The 24,035-nt window shown below is 51.2% G+C and overlaps 1 long non-coding RNA gene across 3 annotated transcripts; it reads left to right on the top strand.

Annotated features, from left to right (window-relative positions):
- Nucleotides 1–285: 285 nt before the first annotated feature.
- Nucleotides 286–13,097, top strand: LOC148056249 (uncharacterized). 3 transcript variants are annotated; one of them, XR_015703777.1, is made up of 4 exons: nt 8,615–8,653; nt 9,191–9,309; nt 10,233–10,376; nt 12,805–13,097. It is a non-coding gene; the product is annotated as an uncharacterized LOC148056249 (long non-coding RNA). The 3 variants fall into 3 exon arrangements; XR_015703776.1 differs by lacking the exons at nt 8,615–8,653; nt 12,805–13,097 and adding an exon at nt 286–582 and having other exon boundaries at nt 10,233–11,858; XR_015703775.1 differs by lacking the exon at nt 12,805–13,097 and having other exon boundaries at nt 10,233–11,858.
- The last annotated feature ends 10,938 nt before the right edge of the window (nt 13,098–24,035 follow it).

Raw genomic sequence — 24,035 nt, 5'->3', positions numbered from 1 at the left:
AACCACACATCTAAATTAATTCATCCCAAAGCATCCGCAGACAGCAAAGGGAAGGGGGGGTGGGGAGGGAGGAGGGGGAGGAAAAGAAACAGAAGGAGAAACGACTTGGCCTCTTTTCAAGCCCTTTCTAAAAATGCTGAAAGAGTTTGGCAATACTAATAAAAACCCTGTACAGCAGTTGCCCTAATTTCTCTGAGCAACATCACTGGGATGCAGGCGACAGGATGGCTGTGGCATGTAAAATAAGGGCTGAAAAGGACGAGGAAAGGGTTTGGAGGTGCTGGATGTCAAAATGATGGTAGTAGGCTGGAGTCTGGCAGGATGGAGGGAGAGACCCGGGGCGGCCGAGCTGCTGGAGCCCCGCTCGGATGACTCCCAGCTCTGTCTCTGGTCCTCTGCAGCTCACCCCAAACCCCCTCCCGGGTTTTCGTGCCGTAAGCCACTCTCCCTGCACATGGCTCAGCCCAGCACGCTCAGCCGACCACCTCAAGAATGGCAGGGACGGATTTTAACATCATACAAAGGAAGCGTACGATGTAAGACTGTCTGCTGGAATGAAATTCAACAGAGCTTCAACAAGAGGTGAGCAAGCACAAAAGCAAAGCGTTAGTATTCAGAGCGAGGGAGCCCAGCAGCCAGGCAGACTGCTTGCCTGTAATGCGGTGCAGAGAGCATTTTTTCTTCAACCAGCGTGAAATCCGTACAGGAGAAAAGTTTGAGACCATGCCAGCTCAGCCTTCGAACCCCCTCCTAGGGAGGTGAGGGCTAAGGAAGCACTGTAAGGTTCCTGCAGGCATGGGTGGAGTGGCCAAGGTTTTTGGAAGTGCCACCAAAGCTGCATTTTGGGCTTAATTTCTATGAGAAAACATCTGTCACTCCAGAGCAGCACCAGCAGCATGCCGTGTGGTCATACCCAGCTCGTCATGGCCAAAGCGGGATGCTTTGGGGTGCCTTTGAAGTTGACTTCATCAATTAGAAGCTCTGGAAACAAGGTCCCTTAGGAATTTCAAGCCCAATACCTTATATTTTAGGTTTCCAACATTAAACATCATGTTAGTAATAGAGTTTAGATGACTCCCTTCCTAGAGGTGTAATCTCAGACTGCTGGCTGGTTTTCCCAGCTATTGAATGATGGCTTTTCTAGGACAGTGGTAGACCCTGGTACATGTTAGGGGTTGCTAATTTGAAAGGCTAGCATTGATGTTAACAACACAACATTTAAGGACTGCAGCCCATCAAACCACCAGAACAACCAAGGTCAAAACCATTTTTGAGTCATCCCATCGAGTCTTACAGGGATATATAAATAATTGTACGGGCTAAAGCTAACGACTGAATGCAAACACTCCCACTGCTGCAGAACTTGGTGACATTCAGCCAAAAGGTCAGTTTTCTCACGATGGTATTTGCATTCTCCATCTACATACATTAGAAGGAAAGCAAAGGAACTGAAAGAGGCAGATGAATGGCCTAGAAATGATGACAGGTCTCTGGTTTGAATAGGGCCTTGCATTTATTTTCATCCCTTTAACTATTAAGGCTGAGGAACAAAGCACCTCCCAGGGTATTGGGTCTTTTACTCCCTCTGATCGAGACCCTTAGAGTGAGGACAACACACCTGTGTGGGGCCAGGAGCCCCAGCAGAGCAAGCTGGGATATCAAGGCTGCTATATAAGCCCATGCCCTGCTCCAGCTGGGACTTGCTTTCTGGGAAGATGCTGGGGGGCTCTTGTAGGGACCAGTAGAGAATGGGATTGGTCAATCAGGGCTACTTTAACTCAAGAGAGGGGGATCTGGAAGAAGAAAACTGTGAACTCAAGCTCTATTAGGGTATGTAGTATTTTTAGGGTGCCCTTCATCTGAGCAGTAGTTGAGGGCAATTAAAGATTGCAGAGGGAAACTCACAGCCTTTGGGCAGGGGACCGCTGAATCCCCGTGTGGCTCCAGGCCGGCCGTCTCCAGTCGGGATGAGCGAGAAACAGGGCTTTTCTGTCTTTCAGAGTTGATGTTTGTTGTGTGGGGAGGGAAGAGGTGTTAGGAAATCTCTCTGACTCAGTCTTAAAACTTGCTCAATCAAAATGCCCACTGCAATGTAGTATGCTACATCTGAGGGATTTCTTCCTCTGAGCCCTAACCCAATTGCAGAAGAAGACATGGCTCCAAAAGTTTAAACCTCCATCTAACTGTAGATGGCCTGCCCTATTAGTCTCCAAACTTGCATCAGTTAAACCTTGTTTCTCTGTGAATCGGGACATAGGAGACATCTGTACCAGTGAAGATAGGCTTAGTCAGAGCATTTCCGAAGCCTGGGGCTTACTGTACTAAATGGCTGTTCTTAATGCAGTTTCTGCTGATGTCTGAGGCATCTCAGACAGCAGAATGCATCTTTTTAATCAAAAAGAACAAGGCTGCAGTGTACACGAACCTGGTGAACTATGTCCTCAAAGTCTGATGGAGGATCCAAGTTGGATAACCCTGCTCCCCAGAACAGGGTGGCACGATGGCACTTTGCACTGACTGTACATGAATCTGAAGCCCCAGTTAGGATTTTAACCACAGTAGATGGTGGAGAAGAAAGCAAAGACACTCCAGAGCAGCCAAACCTTGAACATGTGCTGTGCTATAATAGAGGAGACTGATGGTAGGGTCCGGCTTGCTCCTCTCACAGGTACCAGAGGCTTTGAAGCATCCCCTAACGCATCTTTATGAGAGTGGGTGCATGGGCAAGACATCCCGCCCTGGCTTTGGGAGGTGTCCGCTCTAAGCCTTTGGCTAGGGGAAACCATCAACAAAGACTCAAAATAGGAAATGCCTTCAAAAAAATTTAGGGGGAAAACTAGTCTTTGCTGATCTTATCAGAGGGGAAACGGGAATCAGGCTTTTGGGAGGAGACATTTCCCACCCCTGAGGGCTGCCAAGCCAGCCCGTGCTGCAGCAGAGCCCTGGCAGTGGCGGTGTGCAGGATGCAGGAGAAGGCCTCTGCGACATTTCTTTCAAAAATAGAGCAGGGGTTACCCTTTCTTTCAAAACTCCTCCCGGGAAGGAGCCGCCCTCTCCCCAGCGCCTCGTCGTCCAGTTGCTCTGTGCACATCCCAGGCTCAGCCCCGCTGGGGGGTCCGGCTTCGCTCTTACCCACACATTGGGGCTGTATTCGCCAGGCACTTCGGGGGGGGCAGGTCCCACTTCTCCTCCTGATGGCTTCCCATACGGCCCCAAAAAGTTTAAGGTAACATCAGGGGAAAGTGAGGATGCGACCATCTAGCTGAATAACAGGGCGCTCCTCCATGCTCCAGCCCCCAGCAGGGCTGTAAGCCAGCCAAGCAGGAGACCGTCCAGAGCTTATGGGGGAAGAGGAGCTACAGCAGAAATTTTAGGAGAAACACCAGATCCCTGCAAGTCGTCAGCATGAGACAACCCCATGCTGCTCAGCTCTCTCAAGACAGATATTTCCAGGTGTGACCAGCCCAGACCATCAGACAGCTGGGCTACCTTAGAGTCAAAATGATGACACTTTCAGAGGTTTGGTGCCCAGAGGGTTACCCACCAGTTCAGCAGGGAGATGAAGGGTGGCAATTTGGCAGATTACAAGTGGCAAAGTCCCACGAGTCCCCTTTAACAGGCTGAAGATCATTTTGTGGATCCAGGCCATCTCTGCTCCTGGGTTTGCACCTGTTTAAAAATCAATAAAATAATACTGGGCTTCTGGAGGGTGTTGTGACACTCCGTGGATGTGGCTGGAGTGTTTTTAAGTTCCTCTTCTTTAAAGAGCTCTGTAAGTGCAAATTGAAATCGCTATTAACCTTTCCCTGGGTCATGTACAGACCAGTTTCACTCTAGCATCCAGGGGTTTCAGGCTAAGATCAAGGGTCTCTTCTACAAGGTAATAAAACATAACCAAAGGCCATGTTCAGGTGGATTTGTCACCCAAACGAAAAGGAAATGGAGAAAGAAGAAACCATGAGCATCCCTATTGAATGGGTGAGGGGATGGGAGAATGAGCCAAACCGTAGCCAGACAAGGAGCTGCGATTTTACCTCTGCTCTCTGGAGTCCCAGCCCGGAGCTCTGCTTTCCTGAGCATCCGTCCTGGTGCTGCTGCTGCTCCTCTCGCTGTGGGAGGGATTGCATCTACTGCGGCTGCATTACCTGCAGGGCATGCAGCTAATTACCAGCCACACACTCCAGCAAATGGCTCTGCCACAGAAAAGTGTTATTGACTGAATAAGAGTGCAGGAAAATGGCCCGATCTCTGCTAAGGTAACCTCCTTTTTCTAAATGGTTAATCTCCAACATTAGAGCTAGTGTGTTAAAGGAGGTTTAGGACAATTTAATAGCTCATAAAACTTTATGGTCCCAGTTGAAATTGGAGTGATAACTCTGGAGTGTAAAGCTATACTTTGCTAAATGTCTCCCTTAGATTTTTTATTTTATTTTATTATTGGAAACTTAACATCTGCTACAGGAAAATAAAACGGAGCAATTTTCACTGTTGAGAGACATGAGCATTCTGCTTCCCTTCATTCTGTTTATATGCTTATTGCTTAAAACTTTGGCGTTGATATTATACTTGATTATTAAGATTTCAATCACTTCGAGGACAGGAGAGATAAAATAAGCCAAAATGGACCCGACCCATGATCAATTTAGCCTGTGAGCAGAATAGAAACCAAGAGGACGCTAAATCATAGACATCAATATTGTCTGGAGTCCTTTTAAATTTCAATTAATGATATGGTTCCTTGGCCAAATTTTGTCTGTAACAGTGCTACATAAAGCAACACGCAAATCATCACGAAAAGGGAAACGGGGAGGATCTGGAAGGTGTTTGACCTCTAGCAGTCCCTGTCTTGGTACAAGGTGCAGCAGTGCCTCAGTTTCCCCAGATGTCAAATGACTCTTCTCCTCCCGATTAGAGACCTACAGCTGAAAGGCTCATCCCAAAGGCCAGGTATCATTGCTGCACTGGGCAGTAAAGCTGGCCGTGGTAAATCCCCACATCTTTGGCCGAACATGTTCTTCATGAGTCCCAGTGTTAGGGATTCTCTATAATGCCCAAAGTATTTTTTTTTTCCTCCAACAAGTACCTATTTGCTATTCTTTCCCGATTCTTTTCAGCATAAATCTCAGTTCACACTTTCAGGCCACATATTTAAGGGGAAAAATATGTTTCTAAAAGAGCCGTATGAGAAATGAACTGGTGACTTATGAAGCCAGAACAGCCAGAGTGTGAGCAGCGATTCACACGGAAAATGAAATAAAAACGTTAGAGAACTCCAGCGAAGGGTGCTCCAGCAGGGAGAGGGTCAGCGCAGCCCAGCACCGGCTCCTGCATGGCTGATCTTTGGTCCCTGGGGCATATTAAGGGAATTTGGGGATTTATTCAAAGGTCCTTGTGTAGAAGTCAGCTTAACTTGGTCCGAGTCCCAAAGCAGGGCTGCTGAGAGCCTGGAGGTCTGCTTTAAGCCTGGCTTTTATGTCCCTTGCTCAGCGCATTGCCCAGTGCTTCATTACCCAGAGTCGCTGGTAATAACTGGGTGCTCCTGGAGCGCAGAGTGGCAAGGTGCCAGCGGTCCCCCAAAGAGCCTTCTCTGTGATTTTGTCTATTTAATTGCCGCTTGGAACATAAGGAAACCGTTTTGGCACAGACCTGACAAGAGCAGGACGTCATGTACAGGCTTGAAAGGGCTCGTTCCTCCCTGACAAGCCCCAGCGCTGGTATGTCCCGGTGCGGGCTGGACGCTGCGGTCAGGCGGGCTGCGTGGCTGGGCTCAGCATGGGAGGACGCGAGTGAGCGACCCACTCGTCTTGAGGAGTCGGTTCCTCCGCTTTCCCCTGACGTGCTTGCCCAGGCAGATGGTGGCAGGCACAGAGGTCCCCATTCCTTTTCATTCCTCCCCAATTTCTCTTCGCACAGAAGCATGAGCTTCCCTGCCTCTGAGCTGCTTCCCGGTGCAGGGCAGCTTTGCACGGGAGCTTTCCCACACAGTCCATGATTCAGCAAATATTAGGGCAGCAGCTGAACAGTTAAAGAGCCTCTTGTTAAGTTGCCCCTAGGGATCCCTTCCCAAGCTTCAGTCTTGGCCTTTGCTGAAAGATTTCCTCCTTCCATGAGATGTCATTTAGGCCATTAGGGGATCTTTTGCAGGGAATAATGCCTATCCCTTACATGTGGTCCCCTTAATTAGTAATTAGGATAATGCAATATTGAAAAAGCAAGGCACAAATTTAATTAGTTGTGTTTTATTAGAGTAACTAAGGAGAAGGCCCCCGGACTCCACTGGAGGAAAGAGATCAATACTGAACATCTATTTTCACTAGAAAACAATTGCAGCTGACGGCTGTCTGCGGAGCCTGGCGTGGCGTGATGGAGCGGCTGCCCACCGCAGCGATCCCTGCCCACCGAAGGGGAAGCGCAGGGCCTGATAAATAAATGATCGATATCTCCAGAGAGTATCTGTGTATTCTCAGCTAACGTTACAGAGCAGTTAATAGGAGCTGACACATAGCTATAGGGAGATGGCTTCCATTGCTCAATTAACTAATTATCTTTTAAGCTGTTCTGACTCAAATGGGATATAATGGCAGAGAAGCTTGGCTTTTGCATCTGTTTTCCTTTTTGGCGAGCTGGTTGGTCTGTTTTGCAAGCAAACCCCTTCCCACTGCCGCCCTCTCATCCCCCTGCTCGCCCGGTGCGCACAGGGCCACGCGGAGGCACCCACCCGGCGCGGCCGCACCACGGCACGGCCATGCACGGGCGGTGTCACCCTGCGCATCTGCAGGGAGCAGCCACCGCGTCCCTTCCACGCCGGTCCTCCCCGCGCCCTCCGCACAGGCTCACCGCGCACCTCGGTGCGGGCTGCGGCGGGGCTTGGCGTGTCTCCGTGCTACTGAGATGAAATAACACGTTTGTTTGCTCTGCAAACCCTTCGTGTGGAGACATTGCGAGAGATGTTTCCTCCTTGGCAGGGCTGGTGTGCACACAAACTTGCCTTTATTTATGTGCTTTCTTCTTGCTATGAAAACCTCCCATCTGGGCACACGTACACCATGTTATATCAGTGCCAAAGAGTCAATAAATGCCATATCCTTGCATGACTTAATAAAGGCACCAGACAGTTTCCAGCCTACCTTTTCCTACCTCTGCCTCTGTTCCATAATCGTTAGCTAGTCTTCCTGCATTTCATCAAGTCCCAAGAGCAGGGCCCTGCTGTGCGAGGAACTGTACAAGTATGCGGTAAGATAAAGGGACTGCATGCAGGCACTTGTAGCTCAGATAGGAAGATAAAGGCTGGAAGAAAAGAATGATTCTTGTCTAGTTTAGCTGAGGGAGAAATAAAAGGGTTGCTGAGGGTTGCAGAAAGCAGTGATGGCCACCGCTCCGAGGGTCCCAGGCCAGCGCAGTGGCCACGAGGGCAGCCGAGACCAAGCAGCGTGATGCCGAGCTGGGCAAAAAATTAGACTCAAAACCACATGGGCTTGAACAGAGGTCAGGCTTCAAAAAAAAAACCAATGGCCAAGATAAAAGATGAACTCACACCTATCTCTCAGCCTGGCTGACTGAATCACCCCAGCCGATGCTGCCCCGGTCCTTGCCGGAGAGGGGAGGCAGCGACACAAAGGCAGACAGGCTGTGAACCCAGCCTTCCCACGGGCCGGTGGAAGCAGAGCCTTTCACGATATTTAATGCTCTCTGGTGCAATTTCGTATATAGAGATCACTCAGGCTTTGATAAGATCATATCAGGAGGACAGGAGGAAATTGCAGTCTTGCCCAATGCTTGATCTTACGCTGCTGAACTTGCTGTATCTGGGACATTATAGTCCAGCCTTAATAGCATCATATTAAGCTGAGACAATGCAGCCCTGTGACCTTGCGATGCTTCATAGCCATATGTGCTATTTTAATGAAAAATTGGGACTTAAGTAAATGGCCGCCCATCGGCAGAGGGCTGTTAACGGGATCTCGCTCCGAGTGAAGCCTGGGCCGGGGGGAGGGCAGGGAAAGGGAATTGGGATGTAATAGCCATAATCATCCCTCAGTGAATGACCTTCCGCCTCCTCTGATCATGGTCCATGATGCTCGCAGAGAGGCAACCCCAACAGGACCACCACCCCCCGGGGCGGCACCTGGGGCTGCTGGGCTCTGCCGCCGGCTCTGCCTTCGGCGTGCACCCGAATTTGGTGATGGGCCTCGGTTTCTCGGTTTCCACCGGAGCCGAACAAGCTGCTGCTGCCACATCACTTGGATGCGTTAAGGACAAAGCACAACCGGCTTCCCGGCCGTTCCCCCATGCTCCGCTCCAGCCTCCCCCGTGCCAACACCCACCGCCGGCGAGCAGGGACTCGGGGCGGACACCCCTTCCAGGCACACGCACTGGTTTCCTCCCCCAACAAATTGAAGCTGTAAATATTGATAGCCTTCTCTTCCAGGGCTTTTTAATGCCCTCTGATACTTAGAAACTATTAAGCGCACCCATCATTACTAACCTGCGAAGTAAATGCGTCCTAATGGGCAGGCGAGCTACGCTGGCCCCAACAAATCATTTCTAATGAATAGCACCTGGCACATCCATCACCCTTAAATGCCAAAGCAAATCCATCTGCGTTAGCCGCTGAAAAGAGCCAGGCAGATCTTGCCCTCCCTTTCTTCCCAAGGTAGGGGAGGGTTTGGTTTGTAACACGTAAGTGTGACTGTTTCCAATCTTTTCCCATTCCTGCAGTCAGGATCTTCAAGGCGCATTTCTCAATAGCCGGGCTGCTCCCGCACACAATGGCGAGAGGTCTCTGGCAGCGGCATGAAAGGTTTTAAATAGAAACCAGGGTTTCTCCCTCGCGCGCACACAATGCTGCCCTGACCCTTTCCCGACCTCACCCTCAAATCTGGGGTTCACAGCCCCAGCCTTGAACCCGGCTCTGTTTTTTCATGTTTGGCCTCTCTATTTCCTGAGGTCAGGCAGCCCACCGCTCCATTAGCATGAAGCAACTCAGGGCTCATTTGCCAAAACTGACATCCTGGGAAAGTCCTGATGAATTTATGAATTAGAGGCTACAGATGCCAGTAAAAGAACCAAGGACTTATTTATTTATATATATTTTTTTCGTTATTTGCAGGAAATCAGCTGTTTTCTTTTAAAGAGGAAAAAACACATTTTTTAACAGTCTGCTGTTTTTTTGGTGGTTGTTTTTTTAAAGGAAGAGCCAGAGGAAGAAAGTTCAGTGAGCAGGAGGGCAAGGGAGCCGGCGCGGCGTCCCCGCGGGGTGAGGAGCTCTCACCTTGCCGAACGTAGCGATTGCAACACCGAAGCAAAGAGGTAAAATTTATATCCCATAAATCACATGTCAAGTGCCTGCAAGGAGAGGTCATTAAACAGATGTATGAGGCAAGAGGCAAAGTCCATCCATTTCAGAAGACGCTCCCAGTGTCAGCAGCTCTCCAGAAGCCTCAAGAGGCAGGGATCCAACCGGCGCAGCAGAAGCTTTCCTGATAGTCTTATTTGTTTCCTCCTCTATTTATTTGATTGCATTTTCTTTATTGAAATAACTTCCCGGGCTTTCCCCTGTCAGAGCAGCCCGACGGGGGGGATGTGGAATGGGAGAGCGGAGGGTAGCACATCAAACAGCTCGGGAGGCACGGAGGGATGGAGTGATGGATGGAGGCCGCCCTGTGATTAATAATCAAACTAAGAGCTTTTACTGGGAGTCATGTGGAAAATGTGGCTTTGGAAACATTTGTCTTCATCCCACAAACAACAAGTGGTGTTTCTCTCCCTTTCTTTGTTTCTCACCCCCCTTCCTCCCTCCCTCTCCCTCTTTTGGCTTTTCTTGCCCAGATTCACTGATTAAAATCTTTTCCATCCTTTACCTGCTCCAAGTGGCTGCTGTTCTAGTTTGATTTATGCTTTGCTTATCTCAGGCTTCAGTGGAAAAATAATGACCAGATAATAAAGAGCATTAAGTAGCTTTTCAAATGACATGGCATCCACTGCTCGGGACTGGGGTTTGCAGGAGCGGGGAGGGAAACGCTGCGATGGCCTTGGGCCAAAGCGGAGGGAGGATAACGGAGAGAAACTCTGCTCCCACCGCGGCCGTGGTCCAGCAGCATCTCACCGGGTGAAAGCCAGGGGCATCTTCCAGCGGGGACCTCATCCAGCCCCTCCACGATGTGCTGAGGGTCAGGTTAGAGGAGAGCAGAGCCTGCATTTCACTCGGCAAATTGATGTTGTGTTTTTCCCAGGGCTTTTGGCAGTATTGCAGCGGCTATTGGTCCTCCTGGGGAGCCACATGGATACACGCGGTCCAGGACACCAATTTCTCTTGAGCAGACTCACCAGGATGCTCTTCCCCACCTCCTTCTTCATCTCCTGGACAAACCCTGCCGGTGAGAGAGCCCCGGCTCCATCCTTCGGCTGGCCCGGGGTGCCCAAACCCTGCTGCCTCCTGCAGCCTCTGGGTCTTGCTGCTCCTGATGGACCTGCAAGGGCTCCAGATCCATGGAGCTTCACCCACCGCAGTAGGGATCAGACTTTGCTATAGGGTGGGGGCCTATAGGTTTCCCTGCCTTATTCGTTGCTGTCTGCAGGGACACACAACTTCACTGTTCCAGCTTTCCCGGTCCCCAGCCCCTGCACCAATGTCATCTGGCTAAAGAATTGCCATTAATTTTAGGGTAGGAAGGACCCATTGTTTACTGTGCGATCAGGGAAAAGGGAATGTTTTTGTTGCCAATAAACTATTTTTAATTGTAATGTAGATCCAGTATGGCCAGCAAAGTAGCTGCTGCGTGGGAATAGCAGGTTGTTTGCAGAACAAGTTGGATGGCAGACCGCAGGGAGAAGCTTTGCAGGGACAAGTGCTGCTCATCGTCCCGCAGCAAAACCTCGAGGCGTCTGCCCTGCGCGAGCGCGCACCCCGCGCGCGGTGATACACAGCAGTGCTCGCTCGGACTGGGAGGCAGCGGTAGCCAGCCCTGTCCCTTCCAGTACACATTTCCAACAAATCATCCCCCAAAATGTGCTGCTCGGTTCAATTTAAAGGGGAGAAGAGATACAAGCCAGCACGGGACTCACAGCGTGAAATTATTGTAGAGGAGGGATAGCAGAGGTCCCTTCTGGCTTTAAAAAATCCTAAAAAATAGATGTCTCTGGATTGCCTCCTGGCTCCTTCCAAGGAGTAAGGGGGGCCGGTGTGAGTGTGTCGGGAAAGGGGAGGGATGCCTGTTTATTTACCCCTCTCCTCTGGCAGGGAGCCAGCAGCTTACACCTATGGCAGCACCGCAGCCCTCTCCGCCGAGCATACGTTCCCTGCACTGTATGCTCTATAAATACGTGTGCATGACAGATTTGGCACCGCGTATTCCTGTAAGTGATGTAATCTTTGGGAAGTTACTTAGCAACCATGGAAAATGTTTTGGAGGCTCTAATTTTTCAGTATGGTAAAATCGTATATTTATGCAGTGCAGCTAATCAGCTTGCTGGCAAGTCAGCGACGATGATCTCATTTTCTTCATCATTATTTTATGTGAATTGGGCTTTTAGCACTAAAGAGACCACAAAGATTTAATTCAAAAATGTGATTGCTTTATGTTTCCAGGGTATCATTAACATGGCATCTACGCAAATAACCATGGTAACAAACTGGTAATTAGTACATATATGGCACTTATTATTAATACAGAAACAGGACAAGTTCCAAATCAGCACAGATTACAGTACATTATTACCATAGTAATTACCTGCAGTAACACACACAAATTGAACTAAATGGCCAATTCAACTAGAGTGAATGGCTTTTTATTCCAGTCCCTAAATAATGTGCATTCTTGGCTGAGTAGTTCAAGGTAAATAAAACTGTTTTAAATATATTGCTAACTTTTTTTTTCCTTTGGTGGGGAAGGGCTGGGAATGGCAGGAGTCAAGAACTTTTTTTGCCATGCATACAGTGTAATTATTGTACAGACCAAGCCATTCCTGACTCCCATAGAAAGACAAAGAGGGTAAAGTTATTAGTTTCTATTTTATTAGCAGGCTTATTTCTGTAATTTCAACCATGAAGTAATGTTCGACGTATCTAAAAGAGTCACTGCCAAATAACGCAGGGTCCAAATTCAGTCTTTTGGTTTCTGGGGGTTTTTTTTGAGAGAGAAAGAATAACTGCAGTTGGAGGAGGCTAGAAAACTAGACTTTTTATAAAAGATCACATTTATTAAAATAATGGAAAAGCAGGGGTTTGGCCTAACCATGGTTTCCCCATGGTTTGAGGCCTCAATATAAAAGTATTGAACCCACGAACCCCGAGTCAAACCCAACAAGTCAAATGCACTGACTGGAGCCAGCAGTGCCGGGACGAAGCCAAGCGCTGAAAAAAGAGAAAAGCTCCAAATTGCTTCTGATTCTCCTCATTTTGCTACGTTACATTGGTGCCCTGACACCTATCACAGCCTGGGGAGAGCTGGAAAGCCTCTCTTTCCAGGGTGCGAAAAGATGCTGATGCCCCTGGGTTCGGCGGATCGGGGTGAGCCGGGAGCGGTCCTGCCGGTGGAGTGCCGCCGGGGAGGAGCCCTTTAAAGGTGAAAGCCATCTATCTAGCCTAATTTTTTTCTGTCTAAATTGAAAAAACATTTAGAGAAAGGCTTTTAAAAGAAATCTCTGCCTGGCCTCTAAGTCTGCAATTTTTGCAGACCTGGGAGCAAAGCGCTCCGGCTGTGCCGCAGGAGTGCACGCGCGCGTGCAAGGCATGCTCCGCACGCTCACGGGCAGCCGGTCCTGCAGGTGCACGGTTCAAGACTTCTTTTTTTCTTTTTTTTCCAGCTTCGCCTCTTGAAACGATTCTCCCGGGTTCTTCCTATGATGATGATATTACCATTCGCTTCTTATTTGGAAGAGCTTTCTTCCAGCTGACATTTTTTGCTGTCCAGAGCCCCACTGAACAAGCTCTCAGAGTGCAGAAGTGGCCCCAGGCCCAGCAGATGAGGTGCCTCCCATCTCCCCAGCCCCAGCAAGCAAGAGCAGAATTAAAATTGCAGTTATTCACAGATTTTTTTTTTTCCCCTTTCCTTCTCTTTCCTCTAGACGACCATTAATATTTCCACTCACTGCCGGTAATGCAGACAATACCCTTCCTTGAGCTGTGTCGAGCAGCACTGGAGTGTACGTTCATGTTCTGTGATGGAGACAAATGAGGGCTTCGGCAGGCAGCACAGCTGTGGAGGGCATCCGACACATGGACCTGGATGAGGGAAAGAGTGGAGAACCTTCCCCACCAAAAAAACTGCTTTACGGTGCTCTTTACCTGCGCACTTCTGCCAGGCAACTGGAGAATCACTGTTCCTTTATCAGGTCCATCTCTCATTGTACTTTACCTTCCTCAATTCATAAGAAAATTATTATTTTAGCAGGCAAGCACTTAATTAAGTTTCACTGTATTTGCTTTGGCTCTCGCAGCATGGAAAATCTCCTCCTTTTAACAACGATCCATTGAACGTGGGTTCTGATAAAGCCAAATTGCCTGTAACTCAGCTTTATGCAATCCCCTTTCTACTCTCCACGCAGCTCCCTTTCTCCTTCCCAATCCCAAGCCCACCTACCACACCTGCGGTGCTCTCGGGCTGGCCTGCCGTGCCAAAAGCGGACGTCACCCCTTTCAGCACGCAGCAGAAGCAGCAACACTTCTCACCCCTGCACCGTGCCGCCTGCCCACTCCCCCCTGCACCCCCCGCCTGACTCACAAACTTGCCACTTCAAATTAACACCTATTAGGGCTTATTTCCATCACGCTCTTCCTACGCACCCACAGCAGAGCACTACCTGGGTTCAAAACAGGGTTTGAGCCTTGTTTTGAAGCCGAGTTTATCCCAGTTGTGTTTCTTGGGGGGCTGGCCCTCATCGGAGCCGAAAGCATCATTTTGGAGGATGGGAGCACAGCAGAGCTGCCTCTGAGAAGCAGCTGCGCTCCTGGGCTTGGTTATTTAATCCAGCGAGTCCACAGCACATCAGTCCTAAGGGGTAAACGGCTCTTTTTCTTCTGCAGTGCCAACAGCCAGGAGCAGCTCATCTTTGTAAAGTGAATGTGAGCTGCTGTTGAGGACTGTTCCTCCTGTGCTGGCCATTTTTTGCTTTCATTTTCTCAATAGCAATTAGGGGTGGGAAAAACCCACAATGGGCTTGGTATCCTCAGCTCGCAGCCCTGCTCTGCTGGCGATCATCAGGAGCTGGGACCTGTCTCAGCCCGAGCACAGGCTCAGGTACGCCCAGAGAACCACAGCAGTCAGACCTGCCCTAAGGACAGCCTGGGAAATGCCGTCACCGCTGTCCCGTGCCACGGCCACTGCCTTGCTGCAGCCCCTTCCCGGCTCCGGAGGCCAGACCAGGCACCCCAGGGTCCCCCAGGACCCCAGCAGACGAGCAGAGCCATGCACAGGGCGATGCAGGACCACGCAGCCAGCCCCTCGCATCACCACCCAGCCCATGTACCAACTCCCACCGGCCTGGGATGCAGCATCCCACTTTACCTTAAAAACCTCTGAAGGACAGAGCAGGGCTTTATTTTCTCTCTCCCCTCCTCTCTTCTTGTTACTGTTTTGTTTTGCAGCAGTTGCTGCTGTTGCCATGCCATCTCCTTTTGTTGCTATGGATTAATAGTGTTTTTTACTTATTTTTATGTATGTCCTGGGAACATGATTGCTTAATTTGCCCTGCAGGTTTGTTGGCCTGACAGGCATTTCCACATCGTCCCAGTGCTTACCTTATCTTAATCCAGTTCTGGGCTGCTTGCAGGGTAAATACCTGCAGAAATGTTCACTCGGAGGCTTGGGACCGGTATTTGCCCCAGCAAGCGGCCAGGGTGTGCGTGGAGGGGACGTACTGTTCCTCCGACCTGTGCTGTGCCCTCTCCACTGGAATGGGGCTGGTTTTCTTCTAACTCAGAATAACAACCCAGAAAGCACCAGTGTAGTGGCCTACCAAACCTGGGCAGAAGGACGGGCTCCAGCTGTCCTCTGCGGACCCCCGAGCCCAAAGAGGACACATCTGAGGGCTTGCATAAAATGTGTTCCTTTCTGTTATTGTAACGGGCAGCAGGATTTTGCCTCCAGCTTTTTCTGTCTCTGGAAAATCCTGGTCACTAGAGAAAGGCCAGCAGTCGCCAGGGAGCACCCGAGCTGTGCCATGGGAGAGCCTTTTGTCTCCAGCATGTAACGTGGTGATGGGAGCGAGGGTGTCAGGAAAATAGGAACAAAGTGTTTTCCAGTGAGTTTAGGAGGTTGGTTTGTATGCAGTGGAGTCAGAAGACTCAGCACGGAGAAGGCTGAATCCCCAAGGCCATTTGCTCAGACCCCGGTTCATTCATGCCCCGCAAACCCCAAGGGCTGGCACATCACTGCCGGCTGCAGCAGCGGTCAGCATTGCTGCTCCAAGTACCCCTGGCCACCCCGTAACGTCACTTGCCACCAGCCAGTCCAAGAGGAGGACTTGCATAAGGAAACCACTGCAAATTTGTGTTTTCATCGTGTTATACAAATGTGAAAGCACAAGGGGACCAGAAGGGATCTGCTCCGGGTCTGGCTCCACTGCGCACCCCTTGTGGGATAGTCTGCTTTATTATGTTAAGGCAGGCATTTAATTGCTCTGCGTCTCCATCCTCCCCACATGAAATGGGGAAAACAATCCATCTTTTTGTCCCATTATTGAAATCTTCAGGGAAGTGACTTCGTCCTATTATTATTTTTGCATTTGGCTCACCACAATGTCCACTGAGCCCTAATGTGCTAATGAATATGGATGCAGGGATTGGTCTCTTCCCTTCTGTAATTAATCTTGCCTCCATCCTACTGGGTCATCTAATGAGCAATACTCAGACAAATATCCCCCTGGAGTCGTGAGCCTCTGCGGTTCCTCGGTTGCACACATCAAAGGGGAGCTGGTGACATCATGGAGATCACAGAAAACATCAAGTCTGTCTGTCTGGGCGGGAAAAAATAGCTTCTCGCGATCCACAGCTGGTGGGGCTTTTAATTACACAAGGGCCGAGGAACATTCCAACCATAACATCCTGCAGCCTCTCTACCACCAGACAACGCGTCTTTTATTAGCGTAGGAATGTATCTTTAATAAACTGGAGGTTTTTAACTTGTCAGAGAGTGCCGAGGACTGGATCCGCCACGGTCTTTTTTGGCCTGGCCGTTGCATCAGCAGCAGGGCAGGCCATCCCACGGCTGCCCTGGTCCCCGGCCCGTGCCGGCGCGGTGCTCATTGCTCTCCGCGCACGCTCCGGTCCCAGGCCCCCCGCGCTCTTACAAGGGGGTGACCCACCAGGCCCTCCACGGGCATCTCACAGCATCTCCCCTGCGGTCCCACTGAAATCCATCCCTGCCCCTGCGAGGAGAGGGGCTGGCAGCACATACGAGCTGTCAGTGAGGCTAAAGTCACCACGGCAAAGGAGCGAGTCTGTTCTTGCAGCCTTAATTCTCTCTCCCATCGTCTGTGCCCGTGTGTTTGCGCAAACTGGGCTTTGGGGGAGTTTCCATGCAAATAATTTTTTCTCCAATTCCGAAACTATTGACGCCCTCTTCCTCACCACTATATATGTGTATAAACGCATGATCCCATGAAATTCATCAGGGTTTGGGGCTTTATTTGAGGTTTTCCTTCACACTAGTTAAAGCACCGCCGGAGGGAAGGTGACACTGAGCGGTTGCTCCACCAAGTAACAATTCTCCCGTATTGTTCCCTCTCTGTTTATCCTGAGCGGGCAGTAGCAAGGCAGTCTGAAAAAGCGTGCTGTGTTCCGAGGCGTGCAGCCCTGCCAATGGCTGTTTGCCTTAATCAGTCCTGGAGGAGCCCATGGGGGCCGGGAGAGGTGCGATGCCGCCGGAGATTTGTTCTATCGATTAACCCAGCGCTGGGATGGGAGGAATCAAACACTGGGAGTGGATAAAAGCCTGGGAGGTGAACAGGGCTATTGTCAGGTTTGGTTTGCAGGTTATTGGGTTTGGAGGGATTTTATTTTTCTTTTCCTACCTGCGGGGCTGAGAACAGAATAACTTCTCTAATCTTCCTCCCCGCTTCCCTGTTTCAACTTCCCCAGTTAACACCACACACCATACAGACGCCCCCCTCCGCCTGCCAGCCGAAAGTAAGATTTCACGTTATTGCCTCTGACAGCTCTCATTCCTCAGGCACTTTCTTTTTCCTTCCTCAAAGGAGGGAGAAAAAAAAAATCAAAGGCTTCAAAACCTGAGCACCTTCTGAGACTGCCAAATGCAGCCCCTTGTCGGGAGGGATGCTCTGAGCGGGCGAGCAGGAGGGAGGGTCGATGTGATTCTGCACAGTTTGGGAAGAGTTACATTTGTTTGACATTGCGTTTGCCTTGGGCCCTTGGAAGGTTTTTGCAGTTTTCAATTAATCTCATTAGTTTGGAAGTAGACAGAGGGGCAGGGAGGAGAGGCGGGAAATAAAAATAATTTCATGGGGAATTCTCTTTAATGACTTTTTAAAAACATGTAATTGAAATCGGTGCTGGTGGAAAATGTTTTAATAGTGCCGAAGCCAGCTGAGGGGAAGCAGCAAGGGATGCTCAGAAAAACCCACGTACAAGGGATCTGCCGGGACAGGGCTGAGCCGTGGGGGCTCAGGGCTGCCCAGGGGGGCTGGCGCGGGGACGGCGGCAGGAGCGGGACCCCCGGCCAGGTCCCCCCGGCCTGGGCTCCGCAGGTGAGCCGCCCCCGCTGCCGCAAAGCCCTGGGAGAGCCCTGCTTGCCATCATCGAGTGAGCATTTAATTTCCTTTTGCTGGTCTCCTGAGGTTGAATTTGCAAGTCTGGAAATAGTCAGCAATTCCCACAGCTTGCCTTTGCCTCGCGCACCGACGAGGTGCCAGACGCCACGGGTGCGGGCAGCCACTCTTTACCCGCTGTGGTGACACTGGGATCACTTAGGGGGTGAGGACAGGGCACAGTCTGGACAGGCTCCAGCCCCTCCATCCCTGGAGGGGTGGCCAGAGGAGGGACGGAGCCTGCCCATGCACTCAGGGTGTAAAAACCTCTCTGCCTCACGGTAATGATGCCCAGCATCGCGCCTGCCTGCCTGCCGGAGGAGAGCCCAGCGCACCGCGGCGGACAGGGGACACACTGAGCATCCATCCCACGGTCCAAATTCACTGCGTCCCAATTAACCACACATTCACCAGAGAGGGAGAACTGTTTGGTGAGAGAGGCATCGCCTGCTTGGGTTTCAAGGAGGATCCTGTGGCAGAGACCCCCGCCAGCCCCCTGAAAACCCAGAGCTGCCCTGAGCCCCACACCGACCCTGCACAGCCATCCCTTCCCCACCGCCTCGCCGGCAGAGGTGTGCCCTCCTCTCCAGCCTCCAGGCTGAGGCAGTTAATTGATCGGATTATCCCTTATTTACTAATTAGCAGCCTTGTGCTCAGTCGGCAGGAGCTGGGGCCAGCAGCGCTTTCCCTTTATACCGAAGCGGTTGGTGTTTGACGGCGGCAGAGGCTCCGTCAGCAATTTGCTGTGATTCATTTCTGCCGTGTAAAACTGAAACTTGGCACGGTGCTTTCCCGGGAGCAAAGTGACGCCGCCGGGAAGAGGCAATGCCAGACTCTGCCCACCTTTTAACTTGCCTTATTTTTCCTTATTCCACACCAGGGTTTGGTTTTCTGTGTTTAACGAGCTCTGTAATTACTGTCAGAGATAAAGGCTGCTGCTCCATGTAGGTAGCACTAATAGAGAAGATGTATCCCAAGGGGAGGGACATGACACAGACACCTAGAAGACCTGGTTTTTGTCCCAAAAGGCTTACCCACTGCGAGGAGACATCCTCTTGTCCATCACCCACCTCTCTCCGTCCTCCTCCACGCTGCTGCCCACGCCGCGGTCTCTCGCTCTGGGTGTTCGTCAATCCTCCCCCGGATCAACGCTCACTGGCTAATGCCACCAGCAGTCAGGCAAGTGAATTTGTGTCCACGTGCCTGGGGAAAGGCAGACTACAGCATTAGGCCCACTGTGTCACCAGATGGTATTTTTGTTCCTCCTAGCCCTTAATTAGTGAGAATTTGGGGACTTGAGGGAAAAAAAATCACCTGGCACCATAGTGTCTTCCCTTTTCTCCCCTTGTTTGCCATTATATTCCTGCCACCCTACCAACCACCTCCGCTGAAGGACAGAAAAGAGCAAACTATGACAGAAATATCCAGCCGTCCTTTGCAGCAGAACCTGTGAGGTCGACGAGAGTGGCCCAAGGGTGTAAGATGCTAAAACAACCGAGTTGAAGCAGAAGACTTAAGGGTGTGTTGCCAGGCTGGCTAAACCAGACAACCGGGGAGGAAGGACGCTCGAATCCACTGATGATCCATTAGCAAGCTCCGTAAGGAGTTGTGAATCTAGCCTCTGAGCCAAAGAGCACACCTTTTGACTTAATAGCAGCCAAAACCTTGCATGCATTACTAGAGGTGTCTAAAGGGGCACACACGCCTTTCCCTACCAGAAGCCAGTCACACAAAAGGAAAGTCTGCTGCAGGAGGACGTCTCAGAATACCTGTCCGTGGGTCCAGGTTGCTCTGTGCTGGGGCTGTCAAGCGTGGAGGGTACGGGGCAGGGATGCTGGGGCTGCGGGATGCACGTGGTGCCCAGGATGGGGGACAAGCTGATGCCACGTGGCTTCCTCGTGGTGGTCAGACACCACGACACGGCCACAGTGCCGCTGGCTCCCGGCTGACCGCGGGGGGATGCCGGTTGGGTACAGCGGGGCAGGTCCTCCCACCACCACCGCATTTCTCTCTTGCCAATGGATCAATTGTGCTCAGAGCGCTCTGGGCTGTATGTAGGTCAGGCACGTAGCTGGCTCCGGCATTGCTGTGAGGTTATTAAAACGAACAAGGATCCCCCCTTCTCCCTCCGCTCAACCCCCCCGATGCCCAGCCCTTGGCAGAGGGCAGCTTTGGCTCTCGTCCTAGAGAAGAAGAGCATTTCTTTGAGGCTTTGGGCTCATTTGAGCAAAGTCAGCGTGCGTGCAGCTCCTGGACCAGCACGGACGCTGTGCCCTGTACGTCCCCCTGAGCAACGCGCTCCCTGTTTGTGCACGAGGAGAGTTCTGTGCTGGGAGGGGAATGGGCAGCGTGACCCAGTTCGTGGTTTTTCTGTCAATATGGCTGGCACTGCTCCCTCTCAGCCGTGTGAAATGGATGGGGTTGACGCAGGTCCCAGAGAAGGGGGATTTCTCCACTGGGGTCCACTGCAGCATCGCAGCCTGGGCAGGAGGGAGCCGGCTGTCCTATGTGTGGTTGCTCCCCTGCTTGTCTCTCCCTGGGAGGGGAGCAGATAAGAGACATCCTAACCTTCAACCTTGGGAGCCTCTGGTTTTGGCCACCCAGCTTTGATTCCCCCCAGAAGCCTTTATCAACGCACGGAGGAAACCCAGATCCTCTGGGAACTCGGGCTCCTCCTGGGCTCGCAGGCTGGAGGGAGGGGGAGGCATGGTAACGGAGAGAGCGAGCAAGCAGAGAAGCAACTTTCTCAACTAAAAAATATTCAGTAGTTTAGAGCAAACTTTGCACTAGCTGAAGACTTGACCTTGTGTTCTCTCCTAGGAACAAACAAGAGAAGAATGAGGATCATATTATTTTGCCTGAAATTTGGAGTGGATCAAACCCCTGCTGTTCCGAGCTCCTGCAATGAATGGCTATAAACAACATGCATTTCCGGAGAATGAATTAAACAGCGAGCCCGAGGACTGACTGTATTTTAAGAGATGTTTATTTGTCCTCACTGCCTCTCTATAAAGAGTTGCACAAGGACTTACTAAATTTTAACCCCACATTGTTCCTGGGTAAACACTGCCCTTTATCCAACATGACGAGTGCTCGCAGCCGCGATAAACGCACGTTAGCTCGTGCCGCCCGCAGCACGCAGCCTCTCAGCAGCGCTCCCGGGGCAGCCCCGGCCGTCGGCGCTGCACGCAGACCCTGCAGACCCCGGGGCAGCCGGGTCGTTGCCGATTGCCTGCAGAACTCCGACAGTTTTCTGCACTTTTCTGCCAAAATGTTGTTTGCAAGAAGGTGGGGATGACCTTGGTGTGCAGAAGTGTAGCTGAGCCAGTAACAGACGGCTCAGCTCCTGTCCTCCTCATTTTACGTTATGGAAAGGGAAAGGGTGAGAAAAGACGAACGCTGGCCAAAGAGCTGTGCTGTAGCTCCCCAGCAAGTCAAGTCCCAGGGACAGCCTTGTCCCGAGGTTCTCCTACCCCACCGCCACGCGGAGCAAACACTGCGGGGGGTGCGTGCGCCGGGGTCCGTCCCTCGCGTGGCCTTCCTGCAGGCAGCCGTGGGGAAAGCGAAGCACCGAGAGCTTCCTCCTCCCAAATTTGCGGACTGTCACGGCCAGGATCACTGGTGAACACACAAAAAAGGCTAAGGGGGATTAATACCACTGCATACTTTCTGCCTCCTTTGATTGCCAGGGTCTAAACAGCCTGCGTTTTTGGACCGTCCGCCAGCATCCAGCGGGGTGGGGAGCTGGGTCGGCGCAGCCATCGGCATTCAAGCAAGAGCAGCCTGGAGCGCCGGAGTTCTGGGGAGAAAAAATGGGTTTGCTGTTCATGAGGGAAAGGCTGAGTAACCAGGACGAAAAGCAAAGCCCGGCGCCTTGGCATGAGAGCTGGGCCAGCTCTCCCTGCCTTACCGGGAGCTCCTGAGAAGTCCCCATCTCCCCGCTTTTGCGGGTGTTTGGGGTGTTTCCCCCACTTTAGGGGGACGTAGCCACAGGACGCGAGATGCTGAGCGTGATTCTCCAAAAAGAAGAAGGATCTGTGCCTTGTAGAAACATTTCTGAACTCGTGTTTGTTCCCTCTCCTGGGTCTGGGCAGAATGTCAAAGCCTGCTCTGAGCTGGAAATATTTTAAGACTAGCACTCACTGGAGACTGAAACAATGGCAATTCTTCAGCTACTGAGGCTTTTATAAAAGGGCTTTTGACATAGAGGCTGCTTAGGGTTGGAGGTTTTTTTGTAGTTGGTTTTTCTCGTGGAAAGCACTGCCCTAGTGTCTGTCTGCGTGTTTGTGCGCAGACTTTCACGTGTGTAAAAATAATCTCTCGGCTTTCAGCCGGGCCGTTGGTGCGAATGCCCCCGAGGATGCCCGCAGCACCGCTAAACCGCAGCCAGCTCCGGCGAGGAGGGAGGCAGGGCCGCTCACACGGGATGCCATGCAGCCATGCAGGAAGAAGACATTTTAGAGTAAATGTCAGCTTTTGCGTTTCTGGGTTTGGGGCTTTTTTTAAACACGTGGGTGGGACTTCTAATGCCCACATGAAGCTGAGACGGTTTCAGTCTCCAGGGCTTATCCAGAAGATTCACACAAACACTATGGAAAGTGTCTCTTTGCTTAGGAGGATGAAATTTGATGCTGCAGAGATTTTAACCCGGTATTCCAGCAAGGAGCCTCGGTGGTTAGCGTGTCATATCTGATAAAGGCTAATCAGCCCTCCTTCAGGCACCATTCAATTCTTATTTTCATCTGCCTCCCATGCGTGTTGTGTTATCTATGATACCTACTCACATGCCGGCAAACCAGTGCAAATTCTGCTCAGCTCTGGTCTTCCCTTGACACGAGACCAACAGGCAAGGAAAAGGGTGAAGAAGTACACGATGGACTCTAGGACCAGAGCCCTTGCAAACAGCCCAGGCAGCTCCCAACCAGGTCTTCAGCACTGCCTGGAAACCAGCAGTGTCCGGCACCAGTTCGCACTGGTGCAGGGATGGGATCCCCAAGGGGAACAGGTTTCCCTGCAGGTTTCCCGCTGTCGCTGTGCCCCGCGCTCGGCGGCCCGGGCCCCAGTGCCTGTCCCGCTTGTGCCGTCCCACCCAGCCTCCTCTCCCTGCTAGGTGTCCGAAGCCTCCTCAGCAATTATCCCGGCTGCTGTTTGTTCAGGCAATGTGGATTTAGCTCTCCAGCCTCATGTGTAGTGTGTGTATAGGGAAAGATAGATTGCCGCTACTTTCCAGTATAAATCACATTCCTTACAACACTCCAAAGTAGCATTTTCAACCTCAGGGTGCTAATAGGATCCAGCAGGAGAAAGAAATGTCAGCTAAGTAGCAGGCGCTGTTTGGAGAGTGCAATGGAGCTGATCCACAGCCCCGGGGCAAAAGGAGCAATCCCGGGGCAAAGGTTAAAGAGTTCAGGAGCACTTCAGCCTACTTAATTGCAACAGGCCTCTTACACGGCGCAAGATGGATGACTCAAGCCGGGCAAGGGGGGCAGAGCGGAGCCAGCAGCATCACCGGCTGCAGGCATGTGGGCGGCCGGGGACGGCGGCCGAGGGGACCACGGCGGCTCCTCGCCCCCTCGCTTCGCCCCAAGATGCCGCTGGATGGCAAGGTGGCCTATGCCACCCCGGCACCCCCGGCCACCGGCTCCATTCCCTCCGCTGGGAGCCCGTCCCCAGCCTCGGACGATAAATGGGAATTTATATTGGAGCGGACTGATGCCATGGAGGTTTTGTTGCAAGAGCTCGGCCCAGCCCTCATCCAGGCAGCTAAATAACCAGTAGCGAAAATAACTCCAGCTGCCAAGGAAATGTTTCTTGCTCCCCTGAAAATCATAAGGAACATTTTAAGGGGAAAGAGGGGGAATTGGTTAGCGTTGCCGTTCTTGTCATTTTCACGGGATTTGTTTTCTGATTTCCTTTTATTTTTAATCTTCAGAATCTGAAAATGTTTTGTATCAGCCCCAAGGTGCTTCTGCTGGGAAGGTGCCTCAGATAATATTTTCAGTAGAGTTTTGACTTGTTTTCTGACACACATCTGATAAATGTCATCAAAAGCTGATGTTCTGCATGGAAAAGGTCTTTTGCATTATTTTTTTTATCTAAAGAAAAAAAAAATTAGAATAAAAATATTTCATTCATTTCTCACCAGTGAGGTTTATGCTGTTTCCCTGGTGATAAAAGCACAAGGCTGGATCTTGAGACATATGCATTTAATTCCCAGCTCCACCACAAACCCCCGCGATGACCTTGAACAAGCCACTTAGGCTCCCATCCGT

Source organism: Nipponia nippon, unplaced genomic scaffold (assembly GCF_047370975.1).
Source record: "Nipponia nippon isolate SJK-2023a ecotype South Korea unplaced genomic scaffold, ASM4737097v1 scaffold_16, whole genome shotgun sequence".
Classification (NCBI taxonomy): Eukaryota; Metazoa; Chordata; class Aves; order Pelecaniformes; family Threskiornithidae; genus Nipponia; species Nipponia nippon.
This window is presented reverse-complemented; position numbering and strand designations above follow the sequence as displayed.